We start from the raw sequence: 9376 nt of genomic DNA, 5'->3' as shown, positions 1-9376 counted from the left end.
TTTTTATTGCCTAGTTCTTATGTGCTTTGTATTATTCTGTGGCAACTATCCTGGACTGAGAGGCTCATAGACTACAGTTTAAGTCGGAAGTTTACACACACTTAGGTTGGAGTCATTAAAACTCATTTTTCAACCACTCCACAAACTTCTTGTTAACAAGCTATAGTTTTGGCAAGTCGGTTAGGACATCTACTTTCTGCATGTCACAAGTCATTTTTGAAACAATTGTTTACAGACAGAGTATTTCCCGTATAATTCACTGTATCGCAATTCCAGTGGGTCAGAAGTTTACATACACTAAGTTGACTGTGTCTTTAAACAGCTTGGAAATTTCCAGAAAATGATGTCATGGCTTTAGAAGCTTCTGATAGGCTAATTGATATCATTTGTATAACGCTTGCTCGTCGTTGGACTGAGGTGAGGACCAAAGCGCAGCGTGGTGAGTGTTCGTCATATATTTATTTAACAGAGAACACTAAACAAAATAACAAAGGAGAACGAAATGAAACAGTTCTGTAAGGTGACAGACACATAACAGAAAACAATCACCCACAACTCAAGGGTGAAAACAGGCTGCCTAAGTATGGTTCTCAATCAGGGACAACGATTGACAGCTGCCTCTGATTGAGAACCATACCAGGCCAAACACAGAGATACCAAATTATAGAAAAAAGAACATAGACAACCCACCCAACTCACGCCCTGACCATACTAAAACAAAGACATAACAAAAGAACCAAGGTCAGAACGTGACAATTTGAGTCAATTGGAGGTGTACCTGTGGATGTATTTCAAGGCTTACCTTCAAACTCAGTGCCTCTTTGCTTGACATCATGGGAAAATCTAAATAAATCAGCCAAGGCCTCAGATAAATAATTGTAGAACTCCACAAGTCTGGTTCATCCTTGGGAGCAATTTCCAAACACCTGAAGGTACCACGTTCATCTGTACAAACAATAGTACGCAAGTATTAACACCATGAGATCACGCAGCCGTCATACCTCTCAGGAAGGAGACACGTTCGGTATCTTAGAGATGAACATACTTTGGTGCGAAAAGTGCAAATCAATCCCAGAACAACAGCAAAGGACCTTGTGAAGATACTGGAGGAAACAGGTACAAATGTATCTATATCTACAGTAAAATGAGCCCTATATCGACATAACCTGAAAGGCCACTCAGCAAAGAAGAAGCCACTGCTCAAAAACCACCATAAAAAAAGCCAGACTACGGGTTGATACTGCACATGGGGACAAAGATCATACTTTTTGGAGAAATGTCCTTTGGTCTGATGAAACAAAAATAGAACTGTTTGGCCATAATGACCAAGAACACCATCCCAACCGTGAAGCACAGGGGTGGCAGTATCATGTTGTGGGGGTGCTTTGCTGCATCAGGGACTGGTGCACTTCACAAAATAGATGGCATCATAGGGAGGAAAATTATGTGGATATATTGAAGCAACATCTCAAGACATCAGTCAGGAAGTTAAAGCTTGGTCGCAAATGGGTCTTCCAAATGTGTCTTCCAAAATATTTCCAAAGTTTTGGCACAATGGCTTAAGGACAACAAAGTCAAGGTATTGGAGTGGCCATCACAAAGCCCCGAACTCAATTCTATAGAACATTTGTGGGCAGGACTGAAAAAGCATGTGAGCAAGGAGGCCTACAAACCTGACTCAGTTACACCAGCTCTGTCAGGAGTAATGGGCCAAAATTCACCCAACCCATATGAGAAGCTTGTGGAAGGCTACCCGAAACGTTTGACCCAAGTTAAACAATTTCAAGGCAATGCTACCAAATACTAGTTGAGTGTATGTAAACTTCTGAACCACTGGGAATGTGATGAAAGAAATAAAAGCTGAAATAAATCATTCTCTCTACTATTATTCTGACATTTCACATTCTTAAAATAAAGTGGTGATCCTAACTGACCTAACACTGGGAAGTTTTACTAGAATTAAATGTCAGGAATTGTTAAAAACGGAGTTTAAATGTTTTAGGCTAATGTGTATGTAAACTTCTGACTTCAACTGTGTATGTGAATCCGGAAGACAGGTGTATCCAATAAGCTGTGTGAAGTTCATTAGGCCATACCGTATATGCTACACTACAAATATTCAAACACAAGGATAGTTCTTTATTTCAATCAAATGGATTTCTAAATGCATTTATGGAGAAAAACGTGTAGTGTTGATTGCATGAACAGAGTTAAAACGAAAACCTGAGATGTATGCTAATATAGGCATATCCTTTACGAAAATAAAATAATATATTGGCAAACGGGCGTTTGGCGCAGGCGGTAGAAGAACAAAGTCGCGTTAAAAACAATGCTTTGTGGATCATACCACTTTAATAGTCTTCAGCAAGAAAGACCGTGCAAGAATTTATGTTTAATCCAGTGAAGGTCATTTCCAAAGATAATTGCGAACATGTTTCACTACATATTCATGAAAAAAATATATATTTATTTTACGAGAGACCGAATTATATGCTTATATTGATTGAGGGTATGACCTGCTATTCTAAATGTTATTTAAAAACTATCAAAATGCGTCAAATTGCAAATTATCAGGCTTGAATCTGAATTAATATCTCATTCATCATCATTAGGGGCTGATAAGTTAATTTAACAATTTAATTCTGTCTAAATGGGTTATAGCTACATTTATGTAATGTAATATACGAAAGTAACATTTGAAAAGAAGCATTAATTTGAGACAAACAGCGGTGGAGATGATTTTACTTCAGTAGGCTAATAATAGCATAAATCTCCCTTTTTGAAAGCCATGATAAGCCTACAATTATACATTTAGCCTGCACGACAAATGTGGCAACATCTGGCATGTCATTAGACTGTTTACAGCATCAGACTGAAATAAGTACAATATGTTCCTAACATGATGCCAGAGAAGGCTCTCCAAATCTGATTAAATCAAGTTGACATGTGTCTGTTCATGTGAGGTCATGTTTGTAAATGAGTTGGACGCCAAAATGCAAAAAATGCAACAACAGAAAAGTAGATTTTCTGTTATTTAGATAGGTCTATATTACTATGGTGATATAGGTCTATTTTACCACGCTACTATAACCAAATGACAATCAGAAGTCTCAGTACTGATACAGAAGGAAACATAACGCATTATTCAATAACTTCAGCAAGAAACTGTTTAAACAATTTCCAAATCCATAGATGGAGCAGTCGGGTCAGTTTCTTATTTTGTATTTCCACCTTAATAATTAACGGTGGAGTGTTTTGGCCCCACTTGCTCCCTCTAGTTTAGGTTTTTGTCCTCCCGCAGCAGCTGTCACCCTACATTACTTGCAGTCAGCTAAATGAAACATTATTCTAAACATATGCATCGTAATCAGTTCGGTCACACTTACAAGAACACGCGTTAATAAGGCAATCAATCACTCTGGAGCAAGCACGTTGTTCTGTAACAGATCATAAACAGTATGTAATGAAGAATTGGAGTTTGGCATGACGGGCTGATCAGATAGTCAATGTCAAAAAAAATGCGATGAATGTCAGTAAATGTAGTGTTCGTGTAGTTTCTATAACATATTCAAATTACAACAAGCAGGTCAATTACCCATAAAATACAGTCAATTGAATAGGGGTGGTTGGACAGTAGGGGCAGAATCATCGATCTTTGTATTTCATTCTCTGGTGGACATTTAATTAATTGTTTTCGATTAGCACCGAAATAAAGAAAGTATACAATATATTAAACAACCCAAAGATTATTTTTCTTGTCAAAAGCAATTCGGCAAAGGTGACAGTTTTTGTTTGTTGCATGTTATGATGAATTATTTTTTCAGTCTGCACATTGGATACAAAACTGATCGTGTTATTGTGGGCAGTGTTTTTCCGCTGTCTTTTCCTATGTATATTTTATCTAACTCAATGCCTTTGTTGTAGGGGTTGGAACCTTCCGCAGGGAAACATGACGATATATCACGCCCAGGTCTGCTGCTGCCCTAATCCCATTTCTTTAATGGGAACGTTCAAAAAATGTAATTTATCTCAAAGTCCCTTGAAGGCACTCTGGTATATATTTAACCAACTGTAATTAACGACGGTATCAGCTTGTATAATTTAGAGTTAATGTCAAAAAGAATGGTACATTTTAGATTCGGAATGACCCGTGATAGCAGTCTTTATATTGCCAATAGTTTCGGCGTCGTTTTAATTAATGCCAGACAGACTTTCCGGAGAGAAAATAGGCCCAAGTAGCCTGCCAGTATGACCCTGCTTCTTATATGCTACAGATACAGCTTCCCTATTGATTATATTTGATTTCACCTTTATTTATCTAGGCAAATCAGTTAATTAAGAAGAACCTATTGATGTAAATACATAAAGTGCCTAATAAACATATTGCACGAAATGTAAACACATAACATCCATAACCAAAGATGATCTCACTTTTATCTCACTTTTATCATACCTCTTTCAAACCTGTGATTTTGACAATAATATCGACATGTATTCATGTAGTGTATTTTTAATATCTCAAACAAAGATAGGAAAATGTTTGACGATTTAAAAAAAAAGATTTATTTCCCAAGAACAAACATCATCAATAAATGACATGATTTACATAAAGATATTTACACACTTTTTTCTCAAGTTAAAATGTGTAAATTCATACAGTTGGTAACATTTTAAATACAGATATATAATATACAGATCCATGTATCTCAGAGACCCTGGGGACATAGGGCAATACACTAGTATTTCATTATTTCAACCCTTTTAAACAGCTTTCACTTATCGTTTATTAGCCCTTGGAGGCCTTGTTTCAATGTAGTACAACATGTACTCTCGCCTTTTACATGTATGGACTTATAACGTGTATTTTGCATACGACTTATTTGGTTTGTTTGTAGCCATAGAAGCATGTTTACCTTACAATATAATAGTCAAAAACTATGGTGAAATAGGCGTGTATGATCTCCAGTGTATACGGATTTAAATTGAATAAACATTCAACAAGTCAGATAAATTATTAATATCTATATATAAGAAATGTAATTTACACGTCATGGGTCATTTTCCAATCCACAGCGGTAAATATTTTGGTTTAAAACTATTTTAACGATATGTACTGTATGTTGAGTGAAGGGGGCCCTATTGGGAGGGAATGGAAATACCGTTTTTTTATTGAACGAGATTGCTCCATATAACATGTAACGGAAATATAACAGGAAAAGTGTAAAGGGCGTTCATCCAACTTCTAACTGAAACGAACATTGGCTCTACCGAGTACACTTTTTTTTAAACCTTCACATGTAAGGAATGTCACATTTTACGGTACAATGTAAGCACCAAGAACAATGTTGTATGTTCCAAGTCTTTTATCTGTCATGTCTAATGACTTCCCTCAGGGGGTTATTAGCACCCGACAGCGGGTCTCAGAACGAGGAGTGAAAGTACAAGATTGGCTATTTTCGCCATAATCCTCTATTCTTAACATCATTACTGCCAAGTTCGAAGCGGTGCAAAATTCTATGCATCTTACTTGAAGATTAGGAATATCCCTTGAACTGTACCGGTTATTATTCAGTAGTAGTTGTTGTGGCACATATTGTAAAAATGATTCTCACCATAACCTACATTAATAACGAATCGACACGTACCAATATTTCATAGAGAAAAGCAATGCCCAGCATTGATTTGATAAATGCAGAGAACAATAATAAATACTTAAAAATGCTTTTATTTTACAGTGCCTTAAATTAATACCAAAATATAACTGGGAAATTCGAAAAGAAGATAATTGATGGAAAATATATTTGATATAAGTGGATAAATCACGAGTACTGTGGGCCTATCACTAAATTAGATAGTTATTTCTAGGTTTTAAGGCACAGGAATAAAGCTTCATCACCGACGCACGAACAAAATAGTCCTTTAAATTACTGTCAATTTAGCACTTACCAATGTTAACACCTTTTGGCTTCTTTAAAAAAAAGCGAATTATGCTAATTGTTTTGAAATTACCTTTATTTGTCCCCCAAATATTGGAGTCGTAGATGTAGGCCTATGTATAAACTAATAGCAAAGCATAAAACAGAACCAACTGCACTTGATTTAGATCTTCCACACGATGAAGTTATCTGTTTAGTGAAGATTCCTCTCTCTGATCTGGTGATGGAGCCGAGGTTTTGCTCAGGACAGCGGCAGAATACGGAAAAAATCCACTTTCGGACCTTTGCCCGGATGCGGTGCAGGTGAAGTCAGTGTTGGTACTTCTGGAGCCTAGCGCGCTGGCCGCCTGGCTGCTGTGACAACTGAGGCACGAGCATGGCCCAGTGACCGATGGTGCGCTGACCGCAGCTGCACATGCTGCAGCCGCTGCTGCTGATGCTGCCGCAGAGCTATTGAGGCCTGAGGGTGACTGATAAAGTCCTGGGTGCCTGAAGCCACAGAGAAGCTCTGGGCGTGAATAAGGATGGGAGAGTGCACGGAAAGTATCGAGAGGGCGAATGGAGGTAGTGAAAGGTGACGATGCAGCACCAGACGCAGCTGCGGCAGCGGCAGCTGCTGTGACACCCACATGCGGGTAATAGTGCAGAGGTATGTGGGAATGGAAAGGGTATGGTAGACTTCCGGTGGCTGCCGCGTGCGTCATCATGTAGGTGTAAAAGCTTGGATCTGCTGGATGGGGCCAAGACATTGCCAAACGTTGCCTCTTGTCCTTCATCCGCCTGTTCTGGAACCATACCTACAGACAGAGAATCATCACCCATGTTTACTTTAGGACCCTATTAAATCCAACCCGAACTGTAGCATTGTAGTATTACAAAATATCGGGTCGACTCGCATGCATTTTCCCAGTGTTCAGGACATGCGTGTGCCTATTTCAATATTTACTGCGTAAACATTGCTAATGCAAGTTTGATCAAATTCGGAGTTTAAAACGAATAGCCAGGTATACATATATTTGTGAATAGTTATTTTTAGGGACCCTTAAACAAATCAGCAAGTTGAAGAAATGTGTTGACTTTTTTATAGTTTCTTTTTTTCATTTGTTCGTTTCAGATTAATTAATTCATTCATTACTTCATTTCAGATTCATTTCTGGAATAGATTCGAGTAGACCATTGTCTTGCACACAATGTGAATTATACAAAACGGATTCGTTTATAGGTTTGCTCTGTGTGTGTGTGTGTTCTCTCTCTCTCTCTCTCTCTCTCTCTCTGTGTGTGTGTGTGTTCTCTCTCTCTCTCTCTCTCTCTCTCTCTGTGTGTGTGTGTGTTCTCTCTCTCTCTCTCTCTCTCTCTCTCTCTCTGTGTGTGTGTGTGTGTGTGTGTGTGTGTGTGTGTGTGTGTGTGTGTGTGTGTGTGTGTGTGTGTGTGTGTGTGTGTGTGTGTGTGTGTGTGTGTGTGTGTGTGTTCCGATGTATGCATGTTGACCAGCGTGTGTTTTAGTGGAGTGTGTAATATAACTGTAGCATATATATTCCTAACTATTTGTGATGTAACCTACATTATTATGTCATGTCTTTTACATTTTTAAAAGGATTGAACCTTTATTTAACTTGTGATACAGCCTGGAATCAAACCAGGGTCTGTAGTGACACCTCTAGCACTGAGTGCCATAGACCGTTGCACCACCCTGTAATGCATATAACAGAACACAGGCCTACCTTTATTGTAGTTTCAGGTAGATTGAGTGATGCGGCGAGTTCACATCTTCTTGGTCTCGAGACATAATTTTCCCTGTAAAACTCTTTCTCCAGTCTTCCTATTTGTTCTCTGGTAAATGCAGTCCGGTACCTTCTCACCTGATCCGCATTTGACATGTTTGAACACATTCCATTGCCGTTAAAATTGGAAAGGGAGGATGAATTTGTGTTGGAGCCTCCAGAATTATTGTCAGAAAAACCTTTAGGAAAGAAATATGCAATTATTATTCGATAATCTCATCTAAGCTTTATAGGTAATGTTGTTGTGTATACTGACTATTATACATTCATATGAAATCACATGAGATAATGCCTATACGCTAAATAATACATAATGTTTTGTAGCATTAGTTGTGAAATATTTGAAAATGAAACACACATTTATTCTTTATTAGTTATTATAATTATTTATAAAATTGTTATATTATTATAATATTGGTATTGTTATCCATTATCTGTTTTAAAATATCAAATACATTTATTTATTTATCTTTCATGATTTATTTCGATCATTAACATTTGAGGTCCACGTGAATATTACCTTTGTTGTTATTTTCCTTGTGTTGGCTCGGGGAACGATACGATGGGCATCCCACTTCCACATCACTGTTCATGTCTGAGTCTTGAGAAACTTCAGGGTACAAGTGGATTTTTTTTCTGCTTTCTGACAAGGAAATCTCCGCTGATGAGTTATTCTCGCTGTTGTGGTGGGCACCGAAAAGACTGTCCGTTTCGAACTTGCCTTTGTTTGGAATATCCCCGAGACTTCCATGAAGCGAGGCGGAAGTTATTGTCGGGTTTAGTCGATCACTGTGCTGAGCATTTTCAAGGGCCTCCAACACTGAATTTCCAGCCGAGTCTGACAGGTTTGAGAGCCTTTTGCCAGACACGGGACTGTGTAGAGCTCTCTCCATCAGAATCATCTATTTTCTTCTCCTCTCCATCATTAAGCCTTGTTGAAAAAAAATCAATTTCCGGGGCTGGTGCTCGGATGAGTTGTGGCGGAGTTAATCCGCATTCAGATCAGCAACTGTCTCTAAACAATATAACACTTTTTTTATGAGAGATAGACGTAAAAATTAATAGAATACCAATGCGAGCAACGAATGACCGTTCAAAATGATCCGTGAATCATTTTTAGCCCAAAATGTAAAGGTACGCGTGAAGCTGCTCGAATGATCGTATATTGTAACAGGTTTATAAGCAAATAAATACGAGATGGCGTTCATTTGATGATGGATGCGGCCTGCGGTCAGACGAATGGATATACACGTGGAGCGGAAGAGGAGAAGTGAGGAGTGGAGTGAGTGTGTGTTCCTGGATTGATCCGAGTCTGCTTTAGATTGCTCGTGGGTTTGGCCTCGCCTGAAATTGACAGACTGATTAATAAAATGAGCGCGGCAACATCTCCCTCTTCTTTCAGGAATATCATTATGCTTTGATTCACTGTTGTTTCTCCCTTCTCTTGTCTCTGCCCCTCAGTCTGCTTCTCTTTCTCCATCGATCATTTCACTGAGGCATTTTTTAAATTATACATTATTACTTAAATATTTATTTTGTGAGATCCATTTAACAGCATTTAAACAGCATTTAACAGCGTTTAAATGCGAGGTATGATTGTGAATATAACTGTTTCACTTTTTTATCAAAAATTGAAGTTGTGTTTTACGTTTTTGTCAT

At 38.1% G+C, this 9376-nt stretch overlaps 1 pseudogene; it reads right to left on the bottom strand.

Moving 5' to 3' along the window:
* Positions 1-6121: 6121 nt before the first annotated feature.
* On the bottom strand, positions 6122-8643 carry LOC112235479 (annotated as a pseudogene).
* Between the last annotated feature and the right edge of the window lie 733 nt (positions 8644-9376).

Source organism: Oncorhynchus tshawytscha, linkage group LG26, assembly GCF_018296145.1.
Source record: "Oncorhynchus tshawytscha isolate Ot180627B linkage group LG26, Otsh_v2.0, whole genome shotgun sequence".
Lineage (NCBI taxonomy): Eukaryota > Metazoa > Chordata > Actinopteri > Salmoniformes > Salmonidae > Oncorhynchus > Oncorhynchus tshawytscha.
This window is presented reverse-complemented; position numbering and strand designations above follow the sequence as displayed.